Source organism: Panthera onca, chromosome D1 (assembly GCF_046562875.1).
Source record: "Panthera onca isolate mPanOnc1 chromosome D1, mPanOnc1 haplotype 2, whole genome shotgun sequence".
Classification (NCBI taxonomy): domain Eukaryota; kingdom Metazoa; phylum Chordata; class Mammalia; order Carnivora; family Felidae; genus Panthera; species Panthera onca.
Genome location: NC_138348.1, coordinates 83,998,335 through 84,023,336, shown reverse-complemented (window position 1 = coordinate 84,023,336; position 25,002 = coordinate 83,998,335). Strand labels below are relative to the sequence as shown.

Sequence of the window (25,002 nt, the reverse complement as noted above, 5' to 3'; positions counted from 1 at the left end):
CTTCTCCCTCTTTCCCTCTTTTGGCTCTCTTTTTTTCTCTCTTCTGCTTTCGCCTCTCATCCTTTTTCATTCACTCATACAGTAAATATTGGTGGTGCTCTCACTACACTCCAGACTCCCTGATTCAGATCCGGGGAAGAATGCTGAGCTCAAACAGATTCTGTCCTTGTCCTCATGGAATTCACCCAAGTGTGTGGGAGACACAACCATTAATCAAATAAGCACCCAAGTGTGTAATTAGGAACTGTGCTGAGAGGGGTGCAGGGAGCTGTAAGAATGACTCGTGGGCTGATCTCATTGATGGACCCCAGGGTGCTGTGCACATGTCCCAGAAACTGTTGTGCACTCAAGACCTTTTATTCTTTATTGTTGGTATACTAATGTTACACTGCATATACATATATGTTATAACACTATATATATATAATGTAATATACATTATATCATATATATGTATATTTTAAATTGCAATCCATAGAGTATGATTTCTGGCCATAAGAATGAGTTTGTTTTGAAAGCTGAACACTGACAGAATGTAAATTCACTATCAAAGATTTTACATGTTAAAAGAGACTAGGAAAATACTAGAAGAAAACATAAATGAATGTGTAATCTTTGGGTGGATAAGGCTTTCAAAGATATGAAGAAAGATTGACAATTCTGGTCACACAAAATTTTAGAGCTTTAGGAAACCACGGACCAACATAAATGACAAGCATAAAACCATACGGCTCCAGCCTCACAGGTGGTGGGCTGCTGGTGAAGCTCTGCTGTCATGGGAAGTGCAACTGGACTATAGGCAGAGTAATGCATGTAGGGTATAGCACATAGAGTACCACACATAGAGTACTGCACGTAGAGTGCTGCACACAGAGTACCACATGTCATGTGTCACACACGGAGTAACACACATAGAGTACCGCACACAGAATACCGCAGGCAGAGTACAACACAGAGTACTGCATGCAAAGTATTGCATGTAGAGTACAGCACATAGAGTACCGCACACAGAGTACCACATGTAGAGTATCACACACAGAATACTGCACATAGAGTAGGCAGGTAGAGTACTGCATGCAGAGTAAGGCATACAGAGTATGGCATGCAGAGTATCGCAGGTAGAGTACTACACCCAGAGTCCTATATGTGGAGTACTGTACAAAGAATACTGCACACAGAGTACAGCACACAGAGTACTGAATGCAGGGTACCGCACGTACAGTGCCTCACACAGACTACCACATGTAGAGTACTGCATGCAGAGTACCACTTGCAGAGTACTGCACACAGAGTACTGCACAGCTTCCACATCAGTTGGTAAAAAGCTGCTTCCCTGAATCTCTGAGTGGCATGTGCCCTGTCCCCACCTCCCTTTGGATCAGCCCCCCCTCCAACATTCAGGAATTTGCAGATGAATGCCTCTAGGATCCTGCTCCAAAGTTCCAGCTGATTTTCATCCTAATTTTTTGATGCCCATGCTACACAATTGTCAAAATATTTTGAATTTTACCCCATTCTTAACATAATATTACTGAATGATTATTATGTGATAGGCACTGTCTTATCTATGTTAGGCTCTGTAACTCATATAATCCTCACAACAGCTTTGGAAAGGGTATGTTATTGCTATGCCAGTTTGCAGATACACAGAGATGTTGAAAGGGCAACTCCTGGCTAGGTGCCTAGGGTTACAAAGATTGAAAAAGGTGTAGTGAGGTAGAACCTGGGAAGTCTGGCTTTGGAGCTGATACTTCTTTTTTTAATAAGCCTGAATGATCTAAGACACTAAGTCAATAAGGCAAAAATAAAGAACAGCTTAAATTACAGAATTATTTCATGAATACAATGAAAGTACAGAGACATTGTCCCTATTTTTTTTGTTTTTAATATTACATGTTTATTATTGAAGTACAGTTGACAAGTGTTATGTTAGTTTCAGTTACACAACATAGTGAATTTACAGCTCTACACATTATGCAGTGTGGAGCCAAGACTCTTAGCCTTGGAGCATCACTGCCATTTTCCAAACCAGCAAGAACAAGGAGGACAAACCCATAGAAGAATGGGTGAAGGATTTGAACAGATAATTTGCACACACAGACACAAAAGAGATGTACGTGTACAATAAACCTATGGCAAGATTTTCACCTTCATTAAAAATTAGATAAATGTAGGGGTGTCTGGGTGGCTCAGTCGGTTAAGCAGCCAACTTCATCTCAGGTCATGATCTAAGGTTTCATGGGTTCGAGCCACACATCAGGCTCTGTGCTGACATCTCAGACCCTGGAGTCTGCTTCAGATTCTGTCTCCCTCTCTCTCTGCCCCTCCCCTGCTCACTCTCTGTCTCTATCAAAAACTGAATAAATGTTAAAAAAATTAAAAAAAAATAGATAAATGCAAATAGTAATAATAATGATATATTCTTCTACTGTAATATTGGAAAAAAATAAAGTTGGACAAAACCCAGTGTTAGAGATGTTGTGAGGACATGGACAACTTTGTTAGTAGGGGTTGTGATATTTGGGGGACAGTTTGGTAATACGCATCCAATATGAAATGTGTTTCCCCTTTGAAACAAGTCTACATTCAGGTTACCACAGCACAGAAAGATATGTAGTCAAGGACATCCATAAATGTATTGTCTATTATCACAAAACAATGAAAACAACCAGAATGCCCGCCACGCGTGAGTTAGTAGAACAAATAATGGCAAATTCTTATAGTAGAACGTTCTCAGTCTTGGAAATGGTGATTAAGCTGAAAATGCCTGAATGACATTTTGCATTAAATACAATCACAAAACAGTGTGCATAATATGAGACCACTTGTAGAAAATTATATGCATATGAGTATATGTATATGCATGGGGATAATCTGGAAGACATGGCACTAAAGATTAAATGGTAGGTATCTCCAGGTGTGGGAAATCTTTTTCTCTCCTTCTTTGGGGAGCAAATTTCACATTGTTTGAATTTTTGATTAAAACAGTAAATATATTTAGTTAAAAGGACTATCAGTGATGGGGTGCCTGGGTAACTCAGTCAGCTGAGTCCGACTCTTGGTTTCGGCTCAGGTCATGGTCTCACAACTGGTGGATTTGGCCTCTGCACTGGCAGTGTGGATTCTCTCTCTCTCCCTCTCTCCCTGAACTTCCCTCCTCTCTCAAAACAAATAAAGAAAACATTAAAAAAAACACAAAGAGCTATCAGTAAGATATTGGCTATAGCTTCTAGCTGAGACTTCTGGAAGGCATTGTGCTTCTTTTAGAAAAGTGTTTTTCAAACTGCAGGTTAAAATCCATTACTGGTTCTAAAATCAGTGTATAGGTTATAGACAGCATTTAAAAACAAAAAAACAAACATACAAAGTTGAGTGTTATTTTGTGAACTAATAAAAATTTACTGTTGTGCTTGCTTTGTGAGGTAAAATGTTATCTGTAGGGTCAAACACAGTTCTTTGATGGTATGCTGACAATGTGCTGCTGGTCTGCCAGACTCCTGGGATTCAGACACTGAGGAGATTCCCCCAACCCTCCAACTTTTTGGAGCAAAGAAAATAAAGGGCCCAAAAACAAGTGAGCTGACTTTTCCTGATCTGTGGTACCCAAAGCTGTCTTTCTCCTTCCTTTTACCTACTGCACCAAATGTACCATGGGTTTGTTGAAAGTGTTTCTTACTAGCAGCATCAGGTAATTTGGAGACATAGTTTTTCCAAATAGAACCAATACGTCACTGAGAGCAGGGCTGCTTACACAGCAGAACCTCAAGCTTTTACTTCAGTCTTGCACACGTGAGAATTCCTAGGTGGGAAGGTGCAGGGCCACCTTGTAAGGTTTGTATAGAGTATAATTTAGGGTTTCTTCTTGACCAAATAAAGCATTATATTGATAATGAGCCCAAAAGAAGGCTATAGGTAGAAAGGCTGTGCATAGTAATGCTAATATTAATACTACTCATAAAATATTTTATAATCCAAATGCAAATATAACCCAATGACATTAAGCCTTGCAAAAGGTTCTATTAACCATTTTTTTTAAATTTTCTGTATTTTAGGATGCTTTGAAATCTTGGGGTCTTGTGACTAGGGCTCAAGGGAGGGATGGCCCCTCCCAGGGACAACTAATTCCTAGAGATAGCAAACAACTGGCCTGAGTGCATGCCTTTGGTATTCAAACCAACAAATCCAGAGCACATACTGGGATCTGCCTCCTATTATCAGGTTCTGCAGTCTTAGATACTATCCCCCTGCCCTCAGTCACCCCAGGCCAGGTACTAGACAACTAGAAACCACCTCTATAATTCAGAGCCTGCCAAAATTCTCAAACTATCTAATCCCCAGCCTGCTCAGCTGCATATCCTGCTTCACCCATGACTTCCCCCAACAACCACAATAAAGGCTTTGTTCATGTTGTTTTCCTCTTGTCCCTTCTGACTCCTGACAGATCCTGGTGCTTCCCTGTGTGGACTTAGGTGGTATGGCAAGTGCCTTTCTCTTGGAAATTGTAAGTAACAAACTATCTTTTCCGTGGCAACAATTTCCTGATCTGTTGGTCTTACCAGCCTGATTGTATCAAATCCTGGGTACATTTTCAAATAAGTGTCAATCAACACCAAGTAATGTAGGCACTCAAAATTTCCAGATAATTCAGAATTATTAATAGTAGGCTCAAGCCATTTGAAGATTTATACCCCCACTTTGCTAATAGATTTGATACCTCAGAGAATTTATTCTAAGAGCAGAGGAGCCACTTGGGGGAAAGAATGGCATTTAAACTCCTTTGGAATGAAATCCAGAGGTTGCCATAGCCATGATCCTAATGATTCTTATGAGAGTTAACTCAAGAGGTCTAGATTCAGATGATTTTCAGTACAGAACATATGCAAGAGCATTCATTGGTAGCCCTGACAGCAAGGTGGGAATTAACTCTGTGATGTGTCAACAATGGGAACAATGCTTTTCAAACCTTTTCTCAAAGTTCTTTTGCTGAAAGCATTAGGCTACCTTGCCTTTCTTGATTAAAGTGACTTTATGCCTGGAGGAAGGCTGTGAATGAGCAGAGGCTCTCTCTGTTTCACAGAAAAGCTTCTCATCATACTTGGAAAAGGATGGTGTAAAAGTTTTCAGGTCAGTTCACACCAGGGCGATTCTATGTTGGAAGTACTTGTGCTTCTAAAACAACTTGACAACAGGAAATTGTCAAACATTTTCTTTTTTTTTTTTAAATCGTAACTTTTTTTAATTTTTATTTATTTTTTTCAATATATGAAATTTATTGTCAAATTGGTTTCCATACAACACCCAGTGCTCATCCCAAAAGGTGCCCTCCTCAATACCCATCACCCACCCTCCCCTCCCTCCCACCCCCCATCAACCCTCAGTTTGTTCTCAGTTTTTAACAGTCTCTTATGCTTTTTCAAACATTTTCTTAAGCTCCTGGAAGCTTACTAGGGGAGTCAGGGATTGTTCCTTCTAGATTTGAGCACTGTACCAGTTTACTTAGGAAAGAAAAATGTTCTAAGAGAAGAGTGAAGCACCTAAACATCAAATTGAACAAGGCTGGCTCAAAACTTTTCCACATGTCTGGGCGTGGCCCTAGCAGCTCCTGGCAGGGGACACTGGTGGAAACCAGAAGTGCCCTATGAGGCTCTTCTGTTTCACAACCTTGCTGTCAGTTAGGCTGGACATGCTTGGGCAAGGAGGAGAGGTTAGAGTGGATGGTGAGATAAATTGCAGAATACACTGTATATGCATGTCTAGCAGAATTTTCACAGACCCTGATTTCCTGGATTTGGGGAGGAGACATATCTCTATGATGTCTTGATGATAGGTCAGATAAGGAGCTTATTGTGGAAGAATGCATGTCCTCAGAATAGTAGGACTTCATTCTCTGTGTTCTGTCACTGCTCACACATGCTCAGGGCTTATCAGTATCAATTTCCTCACATTCATTACCTCTTTAATGCTCACAATAGCGGTATGATATTATTGTTACATCTATGGTCATGGAGCCTGAGGCTCAAGGATTAAGGGTCTTGTCTGAAGCAACAGACAGTGAGGGTCAGGGTATGGATTTTAGCCATGCTTTTAACCCAATCCACACTGTGGCAGACTAAAATTTACCATGTGTCTGTTCCACAAGGTAAGAGGCAGGTCAGCTTTTCTGAAGCAATTCAACTTCACTCATGTTTTTCTTACCCCAAAGGCACTATTACTGGCTATTCCATGTGCTGAAGAAGCTTGCTGTGGCTTGCAGTCACCCAGAGAGGTGTTTTCAGGCAAGTCAAGCAGCTGTTGTCTTCTGAGTCTGTGACTTTCTCCCTTCCTTCCTTCCTTCCTTCTTTCCTTCCTTCCTTCCTCTCTTTCTTTCTTTCTTTTCTTCTTTCTTTCTTTCTTTCTTTCTTTCCTTCCTTCTTTCTTTCTTCTTTCTTTCTTTCTTTCTTTCTTTCTTCTTTCTTTCTTTCCTAAACATTTATTTATTTAAATTCAAGTTAGTTAACATACAGTGTAGTATTAGTTTCAGGAGTGGAATTCAGTGATTCATCCCCTACATATAACACCCAGTGCTCATCCCAACAGGTGTCCTCCTTAATGACCATCACCCATTTAGTCCATCCCCCCACCCAAACTCCCCTCCAACAACCCTGTTTGTTCTCTGTATTTAAGAGTCTCTTATGGTTTGTCTCCCTCTCTGTTTTTATCTTATTTTTCCTTCCCTTTTTCTATGCTCATCTGTTTTGTTTCTTAAATTCCACATATTAGTTTGTTAACCAGATGCTTCATTCTACAGTGCAGGCTGGCAAGGTGGAGGGGGTGGAGTTTGTACTTGGCCACAGGTGGCTTTGGATTTGAGGCCCCAAGAGCTCTTGCTGACCCCTCAGAGGGATCAGGATACATTTGTGTGGAAGGTAAGAAGTTCCTACTATGAATCTGTGCTTGATCCTGGTTGAGGAACCTTTGCTTCTCTTTGATTATAGTAGTCTGCCCTATGTTGCTGTGCCTTTCCACACTGCATTCTTATTCCCAGGTAGGGCCTGGATGCTGGACTGTAGTCAGAACAGAGGGATTTGGGGAGGGGGGGGGAGCAGAGGCCCAGCATGGGGTGGACTGGAGTCACATGCTTTCCAACTTTATTTACCTTCCCTGAGACTCAGCTTCTTCATTCCAATCTCAAAGGATCATTGTAAAACTTAAAATGAGATTAAATAGGCAAAACTTTAATGTGCTTCACTCATATTAGGCTCTCAATAAATGCTTATTACCACATTCCATTCTCTACCCCTCCCTGGCTACCCCTTCCTTCCTTCCTTCCTTCCTTCCTTCCTTCCTTCCTTCTTTCCTCCCTGTATCCATTTCTTATTTTCCTTCCCCCTACTCCACTTTCCAAGGCTCAGTTTCTAGAACCAGATGCTGTCTGGTGGGTTAGGGCAAGATAAGGAAATGCTGACCCCCCTTGGGATGCTCAAATATTACAGAAGCCCTGACCACAGCTCCCTGATCACTGGAGGCAGGGCCAAGGCACAATTCTTGCATTATAATGATATATGTGAGGGGGAAGAATGGAGGTGGAGGAGCAAGACAAAAAGATGGCTATTTGATTGTTCTCTCTTTCCTCCTCTAGATAAAAGTGAAATTCCTGGACTGGAGAACAAAATACTGCCTCACAAAAAAAGAAGACCATTAAAATTTACTTCTGCTGCAATGTAATAAAGGGGACGATAACCCTCAACATCAGGAAATGACTCCATGCTTTCCCTTTCATATTTGAAACCAGAGGTCCTTACAGCTGCTGCCTTCCTCATCTCAAGCATTAATTTTCTATTACAAATAAAATTAATGAGTTTAGCCAATTTCTGGTGCTCATAAAGTTGTGTTTTTCATTACCAAGGTTAACAGCCTGCTGGATACACCTCCTTTTGGTGGGACGCCCACAGAGCTGTCCTCCACTTATTAGACCTTCAGCTTAAAACTTACCTTTCCCAGGATCCCTCCCTGATTGACTCTGAGCATTATGACCACACTATAATGTAATATTCTTTTAACACCTACACAAGGTTGGTGACAGATTCAAGTCTGATGGGGGAGACAGCCAGTCTGATGGGACCATGCTGGGGAACAACTGGCCAAATTCTTCTCACCCAGGGTAGGGTCGGGAAGCTTTTCAAAAATATGTGATATTTAAGTGTCTAGCAGTACACATGGCTATAGAGCTAGGGACCCTTCTGCCTTGTGTCTTTTCTCACAGTGCAGCTCTGTAGACCAGGGGTTGGCCCATTGTAGCCCATGGGCCAAATCTAGCCATTGCCTGTTTTTGTAAATAAAGTTTTATTGGAACACAGCTATGCTTATTAATTTGCATACTGCCCATGGCTGCTCCTGTGCTATGACTGCCACACTGAGCAGCTGTGGCAGAAATGGTCAGCCCACATAAAATATTTACTGTCTGGCTCTTTATGGAATAAGTTCGATGACCCAGCTGAAGCTTGTTCTGCTGTTTGCAGTAAACCTTTCTGATGCTTGATTTCAACCAAAATATTCCTGACCTCTGTTCTGGTGCATTGAGTCTCTTTATAGCTAATGTTAAAATGTTAAGAATTAATACAGTTATAAAATACAAACACAAGGGCTTGATTGTCAGAGTACCTGTATTTGGATCCCTGGTCAAACTAGTCACTAATGACTATATAATAATAATAGTAAATGCAGTAACAGTTTTTATTTGCTCAGCAATTATTATGTGACAGGTATTGGGTTGGGCTTTTGAAATACATTATTTCATTTAAATTCTCGCAAAAAAATCTCAAATATAGGTATTTTTTATCCCCATTTTATAGCTGCTGAAACTAAGGCTCACAATAAGTGGTGAACTTAAGAATTATATTCACTTTCTAGGCAAAGAAGAGGATATATAAAACCAACAGCTTAAACAAAATTGAATGTTTCCCCATGCTCTTCCCATAATAGAAATCTGCTGATGAGCAAACATGGTAGGTGATGTAGAAGTTTCACTTATAGTTATGTTCTGCATTCTTATCACATTATTTTCCAGTTTTCATTTCTTCTCATGGACCAAAACAGTGGCTGGAGCACCATTCATCATGTGCATTTTCTAGTTAGGAATGATGAAGAAAAGAGAAAAAAGCAAAAAAAGGCCTTTCATACAAAGATCACACAGAATCTTCTGTTTACAGCTCATTGGTCAGAATGAGTCACTTGGCCCTAACAACCCGCAAGGGACCTGTAGGTTTTTGGCTGGCACATTGCTGCCCTGAGTAAAACAGGGATATGGTCTATCAGAGGAACAGAATGAATGTTGGAATGGCCACTAGAAATATCTACTCCGTCTGCCACTTTGGCTTCCTAACTCCTGTGGACATAGTTCTTCCTACACAGGGAACACATGCTTCTATTCCTAAATTACCCCCACCCCAATCTTTTCCAGTAACTGTACCCAGCTTAAACATCTACAGCCTTTCAATGTTGTGCTATGGGCAGCCTTCTCTATCAGTGCCAGATGTGGCTTCTTATAGCCTGGTGACCCATAAGCTAAATATCAGGCTACTTGTTCCTAGTGTACCCAACACATCATTGTGGAGAAAGATAAAACAACCACAATTAAAAAAAAAAATCCTTCCATTCAGGAAATGGGGGAAGAGATACAGAGATTTTTGGTCTTCAGGGGTAGTTATATTCTGCTGGGCAGGGATGGTGGGGCTTGCTGCTTGGACAGTGGAATGAGTGGCTTCTGGTTGGCACATGTGGCTGCTTCTCTCCAGCTCACGGGAGCAGCTCCTTGGACAGTGTGGTCTTGTGGTCTCTGGCTCTGTTTCAGGGAGGATTCTCCCCGCTGATCATCTTCCTGCCGCCTTGGAATTGAGCATGGGAGAGACGGTCCTTCCTGGGAATGCATCGTTTTAACACCCTGCAGTGTGGGGTGTAGGACCATGGAAGAGAACTGTTTTAGGGCTTTTGCAGCCTCAGGTTGCTGCAGGCTGGGCTTGAGGTTACTCTAGAAATGCAGTTCTCTCAAAACCCAGATTGATTTCTGGTCTATTTGCCTCTGAGCGCTGTAATGTGCAAATAACTGCAGTCACATTTCTTCATGTCTCGATACCATGTTTTTAAATCAGAATATTCATGTACTTTACTGCCTGGCCTCTGTAGCTTGGTCGATCCCCTTAGTTTGTAAATTCATGATGACCATGATAACACCCTTAATCTGGCATAGACTCCCATTGTTTTTGTGGAGAAATCTTAATGAAAGGTCTTGATAAAGGCTTAGGGTCATAGTTTTATCTTCTATTAGAGTTCCTACTTCAAAGTCTGCCTTTATAACCATTTCCTTATGGGGTACAGCAACATTCCACTATTTTTTAGCTTTGTGAAAACTCTTACACAGCTTATATAGGGCACAAGATGGACAATGTAACATCCCCTTCCCACTCTGCTCACACACCAGCTAGCTCTAGGTGAAGTCCATCTCTCTTCCTGCAGGACTTTGTTGAAAGTAACAGGAATGAGGAGTCACACCAGCATCCATTTTCTTTCTCCCACTTCCCCAGGGATCTAACTTCAGAAGGCATGTGGTCTAACTCCCTATGGAACAGCAAGCAGTCTTGACCAATTGCTTTCCCATTGCATATACAGGTTGCCAACTTTCCAGAGTCTTCACCCTCCATGTGGGCTCGATTCCCTTCACAGAACTCAGGGTATGTGCTACATTCAGTTCCATTACAGGAAGCACCTCTTGTACGATAGGAAACTCTCTATCAGTGAGAAGTTGCATCAGGCTCTTCATAGAGACATAACCTTGTGGCTTAAAAACCTAAAGGTTTAACTGGTACATAGTGGTTACGCTCATTCAAAGATGAAGTAGTAGAGTCAGTGTTAAAGACCAGGATGCTCTGCAACATAGCGCAGTTCTGCAATTCATTGCCAAACTGAACTTGACTGAACTTTAGTTTCTCTCTCTGTAAAAGAGGTATAATCATTTTCCTGCTTCACAAGGCTGTTTTGAGAATGAAATGAGATATGGTATAAAGTGTTACAAATATTTGACATTATCCTTAATATGTTTTCCCTTCTGGGAAACTGATTTGCATTTTAAGTAGAACTTTCAATGTCCAGACGCAAAGGAATAATGTTAATGGGGAAACTTTCAGGCACCACACAGGCCAGTATTAGAAATGTTATAGGACACAAACTGCAACCTCCAGTCCCTTTCCCATCATCCTTTATAATTCCCTCCTTCTTATTCTGCCCCCCAAATCCTTTCTTCAACCTCTGCCCCTTTTCCTCACCATGACGCTGAGCAGGTAGCTAGCCTGGTATGTTTGGAGGTCTCTATATGAAGCACCATTTTGATACAAGCCAGAAGGTCAAGCAGGAATCTACACCCCCTGAGTCTTTGGCGTTAGGAGGCTTTTTTCATGGGAACTGGCACAAAGAACGTGGATACCCCCTTACCTCCGAGAGGAGCACTGTGGCTGACCAGGTCTGCCTCCGCAGTCCACAGATCAGACAGTGCAGGGGTGTCTGAGCACACACATTCTCTCTGCCTAAGCTCTGGCTAGCTTGACAGGCTTCAGGGAGGACTCAAACATGCCATATGGGGGGGGGCATTGTGAGAATTTCATTAGCAGGGTTGAAAGGCTAGGATTCTGGTTGTGAGGAAGAAGGAAGCTAGGAGTCCCGAAGGTTGTGGGTGAGCTATAGATGCAGCTAAGTGGGAGGAACCCCCCCCCCCCCCCCCATCTCCCTGGACATCTCCTATCTAGTTGGGATCTGTTCTCAGGGGGGATGGTGTAGGAAGCTTTTATTATGGCAAGGAACCTAATGCCTAGACCTGAGAAAGCATTTTTTTTTGGGTACAGGAATTAAAACCAACCTATAATGAGCACTATTTAGGAAGAACATGGTGCCATTTTCTATATAAATTAGTTCTTTTTCCAAGCAATTATAAAATAGAATGCCAAAAGGTATGAAGAAGAAAATAAAATTCACTGAACCCCATCACCGAGAGATAACCACTGTCGTCATTGGTGTCTGTGGTCTTTCTCTGTGACATTTCTCCATGGATACATACACAGAGGGAGAGGTAAATCATTTCATAAGTATGGAGTCATCCTCTTCATAGTCCATACCTGCTTTCTTCCCTTCTTAGCTTTTGTTGGGGATGTCTTTGTCAGCTAATAGACCCATGTAGATCTTTAGATCTAGGATCTTCTACTTTTGTAAACAGAGTTAGTTTGCAGGGGAAGTAGAGTTGTTAAGCTGTGTGGGAAAGCCTGAGCTTTGCCTGATTGAACAAGGCTCCCCGCAACATCCTTTGTATAACTGTGAGTCATCCTGAAGTCTCCTGGCCCCATAGCTGGGGGGGCGGGGGTCCTGTCTGTGAAACCAGGTGGCCTGTTGTGTGGGTGAGTGAGCACAGGCCCTGTTCCATCTGGGAGGGTTGGTGGGGAGGTTGCAGGGGCAGAGCTAATGCTGTTCCCCCATTCAAGAACATCCCTGTTGATGAGAGAGGAAATGTTTGTGAAGTAGCACTGTAGGAGCTCTGGAACAATGTCCTAAGCAGGTATCAGCATTGGCTCTGTCTGAGTAATCCCAGGGGATGAGGGGGCTTGCTCCCCCTTCATCTGGCAGGCAGCTACCCACAGCCATCCACATTTCATGGGCCAAAGCCTGTGGACATCAAGTGGAAGCCAGAACTCCAATTCTTTTTCCCTCTGGCATTCACTGACCCAGGACATCCCAGTGTCTTGGCCTGCATACCTAATCAATCAACAATTCACCCTCTTATTGCCAAAGTAATTTAGCTAAAATGCAGACTGAACTTGGTCACTTCCTTGTTTAAAAGCCTTCAATAGTTCCTAAAGACCAAAGTGGTTTTTCTGAAAGGAGGTTTGTGGGGTTTATGAGGCTCTATGACCTCCTGCCACCCATAGCATCCAGGGAACCATCTGCTGCCAAGAAGAACCTCCCCAAATGGTACTGCTTCTCACTTATATGCCTTTATTCTGCTTAGGATGTTCCATCGACCTCTTCTGGTCAATTCCCAGCCATCCTTGAAGACTTGAAGACTTGGCTTACGCACTCTTTTCCAGGGAGACTTCCCAGCCCATTTCTTTCCCATCCTTCCTTGCCATGAATCCCTGTGTTCATGTCTCTGCAGAATGCCTGCACTCACCCTGGCACTGCATGCAGCTGATGTTCCCCATGAGGCCTGGGGCTCTTGACTTTGTGTTTCTGGACTTGGCAGTGTAATGTGTATGGAGTTGACATCCAGTGAATTTCTGTTGAACGAGGGATCACTGGGATCATTGTTTTCTTTAACCTTTGGCTTGGAGGTTGAGTCAATGTGCTCATGGAGGAAAGTTGGGAGAATGGGGACAAGTCCAATGACTGAGGGGTCCTGGGTCTGGGTGTACTTGTCTGCCACTTGCCAGATGGTAGCTTCTTCCAGGTAAGCAGCTTTAGATCCCTGGGAGGTCAAGACAGGTGTTAAGCCTGGCTGTACTGTAGTGGTTGGTGCACTGCCCAGAGTTCTAACACATACATAGTCCACAGATCCAAGCTCCAGCTTTAGCTTCATGTACAGCTGGTGTATATGACCTTGGGTGAATCACTTTGTTTTTCTGGGCATTAGGTTTCCCATATCTAAAATTAGCAGGGAAGTGATTGGACCTTAGTAATAGCACAAAAACATCCTTGCTATCTAAGGGTCATACCCGACATTGATTGCACCACCTTGTTTAGGAGTTTTTGCACCAACCCCCCCTCCCTCTCTAAAGAGCAAATGCCTCAATGTGTTCAAACAATAGAACATGTCCTACATCATCCAGGAAAAACCATGTTCTTTTGACATTCTCCCAGCTCTCATGTTCTATGGCTCTGAGCTCACTCTTCTTGGAGAATTGCCTAAGAAGTAGAGGCTCAGGGAAAAGGAGAGAAGACAGAAATAAGGAAGGTAGTTCCTCTGCTCCACTAAACTTTGGAGGAACCGGGGTCTATGAGTCATAAGCAAGGGCCTCCCTCAAGAGCTCATAAGGAAAGCCAAAATGACAATTTCACAAGCCAAGCCAAGACTCTTTTGCTTTCTCTGTAACAGGTCCTTATCTGGGGAAATGTAACTAGGAAGTCAGGCTCCATACCTGAGACCCTTGTTCCCCACCTTCCCCCTGCCTCCTCCACTGCCAAGTATACTGGGTTAAGGGATGAAGCTCCTTGGTCAGCCTACACCCAGGGGGTTTCCAGACCTCTTCAGGACTTTTATAGCCATGAGAATTCTGGAATATCTTGTCAATATTTCAAAAAAGTCTAATAAAAATTGGGCTTAGATCTGTTAAGTCTCCAAAGGTTAACTGAGATGCCAAAGACTTTAATTTTGACTTGAATTGTCGTAACTTGGTGTGCTTATTTCATATCTAATGGCAACCCTAATGGGCACTTATAGCATCCATTGAGTTGTTTAAAAGTTTTTTTTAACGTTTATTTATTTTTGAGACAGAGAGTGACAGAGCATGAACGGGAGAGGGTCAGAGAGAGGGAGACACAGAATCCGAAACAGGCTCTAGGCTCTGAGCTGTCAGCACAGAGCCCGACGCGGGGCTCGAACTCACAGACCGTGAGATCATGACCCGAGCCGAAGTCGGCCGCTTAACCGACTGAGCCACCCAGGTGCCCCCATTGAGTTGTTTAAAACATGGGAGACAAAGCAATAAAGATAATAAAATAAACAATTCTTTGCAACATAAGGCAGACATAATAAAAGATCAAAGGTCTGGAATAATTGGGAGGAAAGACCTGGAAACCACATGCTCATCCCTCATCTGAAAAGTGAGGAACCTGCACATAGGATGGGTCACCCCAGGCCAGCTGGGGTGGGTCGACTCCCACCTTTATGGTTTTTCCTTGACTGTGTAGGACATGTTCTATCTCTTGAATACATTGAGGTATTTGTTTTTTTGGAGGAGGGCAAAAACTCTTAAATTAAGTGGTGCAATCAGTGTTAGGTCAGACTTTTGGGCAGCAAGGATATTTTTATGTCATCACCAAGGTCCAATCACTTCCCAGGTTGATGAAAAAGCCCCAGTGCCTTTTTGGGGAGTGTGTTCTGATGAGAAAATCATTATGTAAGGGTGTTCCATTCTGCTAATGCAGAACTCTGAAAAGGTTCGAGTGTGGTTTTGGCAAGCTGGGTGTGAGGGCAGGACTGGTAGCCTTAGCCTTGCTTATTGAACACCTCCTGTATGATGGGCTCTGTGCTGAGTGGTGAGGGTGTAGAGATGGACAAGGATGCCAGGTGTCATTGGGCACTGCAGAGATATGTCAACAACTAAAATCATAACAGGCACACACACAAAAATCATAACACATAGTAAAGATTCAGAAAACATTTTTGGATAAGTAAAGAAGGAAAGACAAGGAGTGCTATATCTGCCACATAGACAGCAACATTAGCATGTTCAGCAAGGTGCTATCATTGCTTATTTGGGAATCAGAGAAGAGTGCATAACTTGTGAATTAAAAATCTCAGTGTTAGTGAACCTGAAAAGGCACTGCAGGCTGAGGGCACAGCCTAATCAGAGACACAGATATGAGAGGGTGTGGGATATGTGGTCTGCTTTATAAGGCACCAGAGTTCATGTGTGTGAGATAGCTGGGGCCAGATATTAATGAGGAATGAAGGCAGGGGCTTCACTGTAAAGGCCCTGACTGCCAGGGAAGTATGTTGCATTCCCTAGTGTGAGGTACCTGGAGTCCCCAGAGAGTCCCACTCAGATCTCTGCTCTAACTCTGTTTAATCTTAAGTTTGAGGAGAGAGGGGACCAGATTGTCCAGGCCCCACATTCTCTGGCCTTTGAGTCCCTCCCATGCTTGCCCATGCAAAATCTTAGAGAATCAGTGAGAAAATGTGACTTGTGTCCTGGCTGGGAGCCCCATCCTCAGCCTCAGAGGGGGAGGAATCTCTGGGTATGAAGATATAGAAGTACCAACAACCTATCCTCAGTTTGGTTCTGTTAGCTTGGGTCAGGGAAGTCAGATGGAAGGTGCTTCTCAGGGGCCAGTTTATAGTAAGCTGCAGACGCATGGAGCCTGTGCTTGCCAGATGGTAAATACCCAGAGGACAGAAGCATCTTCAGCTGATGGAAGGAGGGGACCAGTGTTTGTTGAGGACCTACTTGCAGCCAGGGACTAGAATGAGCAGTTTGAAGTAGGCTACCTTATTTTAATGCTTATAACAACCTATGTGGTTTGCCCCTGTTTTACAGATGTGGCAACTGAGGCTCAGAGAGGTTAAGCTTCTTGTCCTGAATCATGCTGTTAATAAGTAAGGGTGCAGGGATTTGAACCTAGTTACCTACTTCTGGTTTCAGTGCACTTCTTTCTCTGTTCCCTTTCCCTCTTTACTGACCATATTGGCCAAAGATCTCAGTGGAGTCCCACTTTGTACCATATGTAACTTTAGGAGGTTTTCCCAGGGTGTGATGAGAGCTATTCCATTTCTCTCCTGACCCCACTTCTGCAACTGGATCACTTTAAGAAGATGGTTACTTCCCAGATCGTCTACAAATTGAGGCCACTGCTATTACTCCTTTCTCTCCCCTCCACTACATTGACTTAGGGAAATACCCCCTTGGCCTGTTTGAAGTTGGCTTGTACTTTGCTCAGCCCTGGTAAGTGACTATTGGTGAGATTCAAGTGCACAGAGTCAAGACTAAGGAGGCAGAGAGGAAAGAATCACAAGCCTGCGGTTGGGATTTGGTGACTCTATCTCATTTGTGGATTCAGCTTTGGATCTAGATCTCGCTGTTCTCTGGACTCCCTGATGAGCTGTTCTTCCTGCTGAGGTAGAATTCTTCCCTCCAATGCCTAAGACGGGTTCTGTGCAGAGGCTCTTGGGGACCAGAACAGCAGCTGGAATGGTGCCATAGAGTGATTATCCAAATGGTGACTCCAGGCTGGGTGAGGAGGCAAGGCCGTAGGTGTCTCCACCATGCTGGTGGCTTCTTGCTGAGATAAGCAGCTCCTCAGCTGCCCATGGAGGCAGGTTAATGCATCCCATGATTGCAGAGGGCTTCCTTGCCAAAGAGATATTATTCCCCATGAGCCTGAGGTCTCTCAGTGCCTTAGTGCTCAGGGAATTATAGCCAGGAATCTCCATCTCAGTTCACTGGAGAAGAAAGCAGTGGGCACCTCAGTACCATTAACTGTGCTGTGATTAAGTGGATCCCAGTGAAACTCTTCCCTGCAGGATAGCTGCCAAGGGCTGTAATCGCATAATTATTTATTCCTGGGGTTAAGTATCTGCCCTTATTAGACCCCAAGCTTGCTGAGAAAGGGCCACTAGGAACTGTTCGCTCTCAGTAATATAGTTAATGAAGATGAAGATATTTCATGCTTATTAAGTGACCATGAGCTGGGAGGGAAACGTGTAGAGGACAGGGAAAAACTGAGGCAGGGAATCCCACAGGTTCAATGCATCCCCACACAAGAATGCAGCAAGAGAGAGCTTCCTGGAGGAAGAGACTGGTATGTGTCGGCATCAGTGCCAACTAACCAACAGCTGTGGCATCTTAGGTGAGTCTTTTAGCCACTTTGAACCTCAGCTTCCTCATCTATAAATAGTGGATTTTGGGGGCACCTGGGTGGCTCAGTCAGTTAAGCGGCTGACTTCGGCTCAGGTCATGATCTCGCGGTCCGTGAGTTCGAGCCCCGCGTCAGGCTCTGTGCTGACAGCTCAGAGCCTGGAGCCTGTTTCGGATTCTGTGTCTCCCTCTCTCTCTGACCCTCCCACATTCATGCTCTGTCTCTCTCTGTCTCAAAAATAAATAAACATTAAAAAAAATTAAAAAAAATAGTGGATTTTGAATATCTACAGATTTTTATCAGTTCTGACATTATGGTTCCTGGGAGCCTTTAGGGAAAAGACTTCTCTCCACTATTTTATCATATTTGATCCTTGATCTTCTTTGGTTAGGAAAGACTATAGTTAAAGAAGAACCCCCTCAGTGAGAAAGCTGAAAGGCTAGTGGAAAAACATGTTAAATTGATCCTCTGTGATTCCAGGGCCCCCAGGAAACTTCTATTTCAATGTTCTGATTGTATACGTCTCCTCTCAGAGTAGAGATGTACAATGACTGTGCACTTCTTTCTTTTTTAACCCTTAATTTATTTATTGTTTTTTAAAATTTACATCCAGACTAGTTAGCATATAGTGCAACAATGATTTCAGGAGTAGTTTCCTTAATTCCCATTAGCCCCTCCCCGCTCCCACAACCCCTCCAGTATTCCTCTGTTTTTTCTCCACATTTATGAGTCTCTTATGTTTGTCCCCCTCCTTGTTTTTATATTATTTTTGCTTCCCTTGCCTTATGTTCAACTGTTTTGTATCTTAAAGTCCTCATATGAGTGAAGTCATGTGATATTTCTCTTTCTCTGGCTAATTTTGCCTAGCATAATACACTCTAGTTCCATCCATGTAGTTGCAAATAGCAAAATTTCATTTGCTTTGCTGAGTAATACTCCATTGTATATATATATATATATATATATATATATATATATATACCACATCTTCTTTATCCATTCATCCATCGATGGATATTTGGGCTCTTTCCATACTTTGGTTATTGTTGATAGTGCTGCTGTAAACATGGGGGTGCATGTGTCCCTTCGAAACAGCATACCTGTATCTCTTGGATAAATACCTAGTAGTGCAATTGCTGGGTCGTAGGGCAGTTTTATTTTTAATTTTTTGAGGAACCTCCATACTGTTTTCCAGAGTGACTGCACCAGTTTGCATTCCCACCAGCAGTGCAAAGGAGATCCTCTTTCTCTGCATCCTCGCCAACATCTGTTGTTGCCCAGGGTGTTAATGTTAGCTATTCTGACAGGTGTGAGATGATATCTCATTGTGGTTTTGATTTGTATTTCCCTGATGATGAGTGATGTTGAGCATTTTTTCATGTGTTGGGTGATCATCTGGATGTCTTCTTTGGAGAAATGTCTATTCATGTCTTTTGCCCATTTCTTCACTGGATTATTTGCTTTTTGGGTGTTGAGTTTGATAAGTTCTTTATAGATTTTGGATACTAACCCTTTATCTGATATGTAGTTTGCAAATATCTTGTCCCATTCCATCAGTTGGCTTTTAGTTTTGCTGATTTTTCCTTTGCTGTGCAGATGTGGTTTTTTTTGGTTTTTTTTTTTTTGTTTTTTTTTGTTTTTTTTTTTGTTTTTTTTTTTTATGAGGTCCAAATAGTTCATTTTTGCTTTTGTTTCCCTTGCCTCTGGAGACATGTTGAGTAAGAAGTTGTTGTGGCCAAGATCAAAGAGGCTTTTGCCTGCTTTCTCCTCGAGGATATTGATGGCTTCCTGTCTTACATTTATGTCTTTCATCCATTTTGAGTTTATTTTTGTGTATGGTATAAGAAAGTGGTCCAGGTTCATTCTTCTGCATGAATGACTGTACACTTCTTTTATTTTTTTATTATTTTTTTATTTTTTCAATATATGAAGTTTATTGTCAAATTGGTTTCCATACAACACCCAGTGCTTATCCCAAAAGTGCCCTCCTCAATACCCATCACCCACCCTTCCCTCCCTCCTACCCCCCATCAACCCTCAGTTTGTTCTCAGTTTTTAAGAGTCTCTTATGCTTTGGCTCTCTCCCACTCTAGCCTCTTTTTTTTTTTTCCTTCCCCTCCCCCATGGGTTTCTGTTAAGTTTCTCAGGATCCACATAAGAGTGAAAACATATGGTATCTGTCTTTCTCTGTATGGCTTATTTCACTTAGCATAACACTCTCCAGTTCCATCCATGTTGCTACAAAGGGCCATGTTTCATTCTTTCTCATTGCCACGTAGTATTCCATTGTGTATATAAACCACAATTTCTTTATCCATTCATCAGTTGATGGACATTTAGGCTTTTTCCATAATTTGGCTATTGTTGAGAGTGCTGCTATAAGACCGTGCACTTCTAAGATTACGCCCAATGACAAAATTGGCAAGAGGGATAGGGAACTGTCCAGGAGAGAAAGCTTCTGAAACCCATGAGGGACAATTCCATTTCAGAGGATTTGGTTCTTACATTGTGCTTCACAATGTATCAGATGCCAAGGGAGGGGGACCAGAGACCACTGATCTCATCCTTAAGGAGCTTACACTCAGGGGATGAGGTTAAACACAAACACTGGAACATTTAATATTTAGCTATCAAAAAAAGAAAATCAGTGGTGGAGGGGTTCAGAGGACATGGAGGGGTTCTCAGTGACCTGAGAGGGGCTCAGGTTTGCAGTGGGTTTAGTCATGAGTGGATACAATTTAGTGGCATATTGGGGGAATTTAAAGCACAAGGGATGGTGTGAGCAAAAGGAGATTTGCAGTCTTTGCAAAGAGGAGGGAGAGGAAGTGATGAAGAGGAAGGACAGTGAGGAGGAAAAGGAGGAGAATATTGGAAAGAAGTAGGGGGTAAGGGAGAAAAAGAAATCTGTATGGAAGGAGACTCTGAGGACAAGCCAGCATGCAGGCACATGTGCTTCTCTGGCACCACTCTAAACTGTGGGCTTGGAATTTAGTCTGTGAGGAGAGCTGAATATTGGGGAGGGAGGGGCAGAGAGGAGAAAAGATGAAGGCATTTCACACTGGGAAGTGGGGAAAGCCCTAATGAAGCAAATGCTCCCAAGAGGGCCCTGACCCTTCCTGCTCTCAGGAGAAAGTACCCCCACAAACAGTGAGTGACAAGTCCAAAATTCAGGAGCCTGAGCCATTAGGGGCAGCTGAAAATGTGCTAAGCCTGCTTTTCCCTTTTCCCTGATGAATCCAGCCTCCTGGATTGCCTTCCTCATTTGTTGGATCACTTTTCCCTTGGTGTAATCTTCATGATCATGACTTGAAGATTGGAAGTTGGACATGGGTGTGTTTGCCCTGTTATTGGGGTGTCAGCTGCCTCCAGAAGAATGTCTACTCTTCAGAGGGATATAACAGCACCTGTACTGGTGTATCTCCTCTCCAGCATACAAGGAAATGGGGCTGGCTTCCTGACTCTCTCCCTCTCCTCTATGGGGAAACTCCTTAGAGCTCACATCTTCCAGGATTCTTATTGTCTAAGTTCCCATGCCAGCAGCATCTTTACTCAAAGTTTAACTATTTAATTTTTCACTCAATTGTTTAGAATGCTTGCTTTCTTACTCTTAACTCCTTTAAATGGGCATGCATCTATACCTGCCTTCTTTCATCCTTAAGCTGTCCTGAGAGGAGGGCTTTGTGCTAGAATGAGATTTTGTTTAATATCCCCAGCAGCAAAATACATTAGGTTATTTCTATGTCCAAGTTTCCCTTCCCCACAATGATCTCCTTATTCCCTTCCCACCTAGAAATTGAGGGAAGCAATGGGGTGGGAGATAGAACTTTTAGAAAGATACTTTTTAGGTAAGACAAAGGCCTTTTATAGTGGCAATGGCTATTGGAATTGTTTCCTTTTGTTATTTATTGCTGGGGCTTTCACATAGGAGTTCATCTGACTCTGTCAAGGCTTTAGTATCAAGTAACAGTTGGGACCAACTCCTTCCTGCTGTAATGAAAGAAAAACAGTCTTTCATAGTGAAACAGATTTAGGTTATTTTCTGTAAGAAATTCCAAAGTGTCAAAAACTGAATTCCTTCAGTACATTTTATTGGGGAGGAGGCTTCCCAAAGGCCCCAAGTGGAGAAAGATGGTTGATCTGTCTAGAATAGATTAAAAAAGTACAGGTTTAAGGTACTGGTGGCCTGGACCAAATGACCCCTAAATCTCTGATTTTGTGACATTTCCGATCTCTGCCTGAATACAAGTCACCACCCCTCCCTCCATGCTGCCCTGGAGACCTGGACTATTTTCTCCTCTCTGAAAGAGAAGGGAAACATCCATTATGAAAGCCAATTGGTACAATTTGAACCTGCATTCAATTAAAAACTAAATTAAGCAGGTTCATAAAATATAACCTCCTGGTTTAACAAGCTTGATTTTGGAAGTGGCTACTCAGACCTTGGCTGAGGGCGATGGTAGAGGGTAGGGCAGGGGGAGATGCACAGCTGTCAGGAGAGAAAGTCTTGTCATTCTCTTACATCCAAATTAGTTGTGGCCACCTGACCCAGGGCTTTTGAGTCCCCTGCAGTGTCAGTGTGGGAGGAGTCATTGCAGGTCATACAGGTCACTCTGGGCTCACTTGATGGATGCCCATCTCTGAAGTCTATATCTGTTTGGGAGAGGTGCTGGGCCACACCTACAGCAGACCTAACCTTCAGACACCTAACGGCCAAGTCCTGGCTCTCCTGCCCCACTTCCCATCCTTCATCACTGCCCACTGTTGACCAGGTACCATAGCAAGAGAGGATGGCACACATATTGCAATTATCAGCTGTGATCTTCTGCCTTTTGCATGTATGTTGGGGAAAAACAATTCAAAAATGGAGAAACCCCACATTGATTTTACAGGGAGTTGAATGGAGTTGAGGGACAGGAAACACCAGAATGTATATATTTTCAGTTATATATACTTACATCATTTCAAAAAAGATTTGAGAAGGCTGGCAGAATGGAGCTTGGAGAAGACAGTCCTCACCTGTGAGGATAGTTATCATTTTTGTGTTTATGACCAAGCAAATCCAAAGTGATGGAAGAAGAGACAGAGACTGGCAACACTGCCTCTTTAATTAGGGTAAAAGGAAAGCAGCCCTGAGGAAGCTGATGAAAACCTGGCTGAGTTAGGAGACGGGCACTGCAGCATGGGCAAGCCAAAGGAAATGTAGGCCAATAAAGATTCAAGACAAATTATAAAGGAGGGCTCTTGAATTCCTGTAAGTAGACATTTGGTTTATTACCACAAAGGGCAAAAGTTGAAAATTGGTATGATTCTTATCTAAATGTACTTATATGTTTATGTTCTTTTAAATTATTCTTTAAACTATATATCTGATATTAGTTTAGTCTTCTTTTTTTTTTTTTTTTTTTTTCAACGTTTTTTATTTATTTTTGGGACAGAGAGAGACAGAGCATGAACGGGGGAGGGGCAGAGAGAGAGGGAGACACAGAATCGGAAACAGGCTCCAGGCTCCGAGCCATCAGCCCAGAGCCTGACGCAGGGCTCGAACTCACAGACCGCGAGATCGTGACCTGGCTGAAGTCGGACGCTTAACCGACTGCGCCACCCAGGCGCCCCAGTTTAGTCTTCTTTAATTGTGTTTAATTAAGTAACTGCCTCAATTTAATTTTAGAAATAAAAAACATACATCTGAAATAGTATTATTTAATATTTTGCTTGGTTGTAAGGAAATTTGCTTTTATATGGCAACTGTATTCCACTAGAAGAGCATGCTGGGTATTGGGACACTTGAACCAGATCATCTTGTTTCCTGGAAGCCTGGCAGTTCATATTGTGAAGTTATAGTTCAGACATTAACATTAAACAGCTAACATTGAATGTGCACTCATTAAATGCCTGGCACTGAGCTCAGTGCTTCACCTGCTATATGTAGCCCATGGCTGGCTCTCTACCTAATCCCATTATCCTTTCTTTCTGTTTTGGAACTATGCAGTCCTGTGTTTTAGGGGAGCTGACCTTACCCATGGGGCAAGTCAATCATGGTTACATTTTCCTAGTAAGTCCCTGGCTTACAAAAGGGTAAGTAAGAGCATGGGACACAAGCTTGGCCAATGAGGTAAAAGGGGAGGTAAGATGATAAGCACATGAGAAAGATTTCCTAAAAAGAGACATAAGGCAGAGCACCTCTCTTTTTCCTCTGATGTGTCATGACCAGTTGTGATGCTAGGACAGTGGCAGCTGTGACCATGGGTGGACCTTGAATGAAGATGGATCCAACATAATGAGGGTAGCAGAATGAAATGATTGGAATAACCTAGGTTCTTGAAGACATTGTTGAGTCATTCAATTGAAAAATCCTGGGATGTTTCTACATTGTAACTATTTGTTTTATGGGCTAATAAACTGCCTTATTTGGGTGAGCTTGTTAGTCAGAATATTTTGTACCCATAAATAGCCATGCATCTATTTATTAAACCAACAATCTTATAAAGTAAATATTAATATTATATTCATTTTGTTGGTTAGTAAATTGATGCTCAATTGATGCTCAGAGTGGCCAAGTGGCCTGTCCAGGGCCATACAGCCAGGAAGCACCAAAAGTGAACTCAGGTCACTCCAGAGCCATTGCTCCAGACCATTACATTATCTAATAAACCTGCTGTGGCCACTTATCTGAGGGGGCCTCTGGAATGATAGACAAATTGGAATAAAATCACATAAAGCATTGCCCTCTCGTCCTCCTTCTCTGGCCAGAGAGTAACTGCAGCAGCAACAGCATTTTTTATTGCAAAGGGTGACAATTTGTATCCTTCATTTTATCACACCGTCTCTCAGTGGACAATCAGGCTCAAAAAATCAATCCTCCACTGACTCAGTCCCCCCAAAGGTGCATCTGACAACAGGAACTATTTCCAAACTGCAGGCTGAACAAGTGCAGTGACTTTCCAGAGAGTTGTGGGTGTTTATTCAGTTATTTGTTTTGAAATTCAGACAAATTTCTCTCTGCCCCCAGGCTGACAAATCCCTGTCCCTTTGCCTTGGTGGTATGAGCTGATGACACAGTCCTGTTTGTTCCCCTGGCCTCCAGGCGGCCTCAGATCCCCAAAGCAAACCACATGATTACTCTGATTGTTTGATCCCATCTGGACCCAGCAGTGATCAGGACACAGCTGGTTTATGGGTCACTTTGTCAAAATGTTCCAACCTCCAGTGTCTCCTTCCCTGAAGCTAGGAGAACATTGTTATGAAAAGTGCCAGGGGCATCCAGCGGGCATTGGCAGCTTCCAGGATTTGGGAATAGAACCAAGGGGAGGAGTCACAGCAAATATGGGAACAGAAGGCAGAGAGAACAGACAGGTGGAGGGGAGTGCTTGAGAAGGACAATCAGGGAATGAATAAGACTGGCTCAGTAAGAAT

At 42.8% G+C, this 25,002-nt stretch overlaps 2 long non-coding RNA genes across 3 annotated transcripts; both read left to right on the top strand.

The window, feature by feature from the left end:
- The first annotated feature begins 541 nt into the window (after positions 1 to 541).
- LOC132661110 (uncharacterized) lies at positions 542 to 6,355 on the top strand. The gene is made up of 3 exons (XR_013550065.2): positions 542 to 3,574; positions 4,442 to 4,501; positions 6,203 to 6,355. It is a non-coding gene; the product is annotated as an uncharacterized LOC132661110 (long non-coding RNA).
- Positions 6,356 to 8,067: 1,712 nt separating this feature from the next.
- On the top strand, positions 8,068 to 13,299 carry LOC132662332 (uncharacterized). 2 transcript variants are annotated; one of them, XR_009602573.2, is made up of 4 exons: positions 8,068 to 8,140; positions 8,890 to 8,984; positions 10,560 to 10,706; positions 13,025 to 13,299. It is a non-coding gene; the product is annotated as an uncharacterized LOC132662332 (long non-coding RNA). The 2 variants fall into 2 exon arrangements; XR_009602574.2 differs by lacking the exon at positions 10,560 to 10,706.
- Positions 13,300 to 25,002: the final 11,703 nt, after the last annotated feature.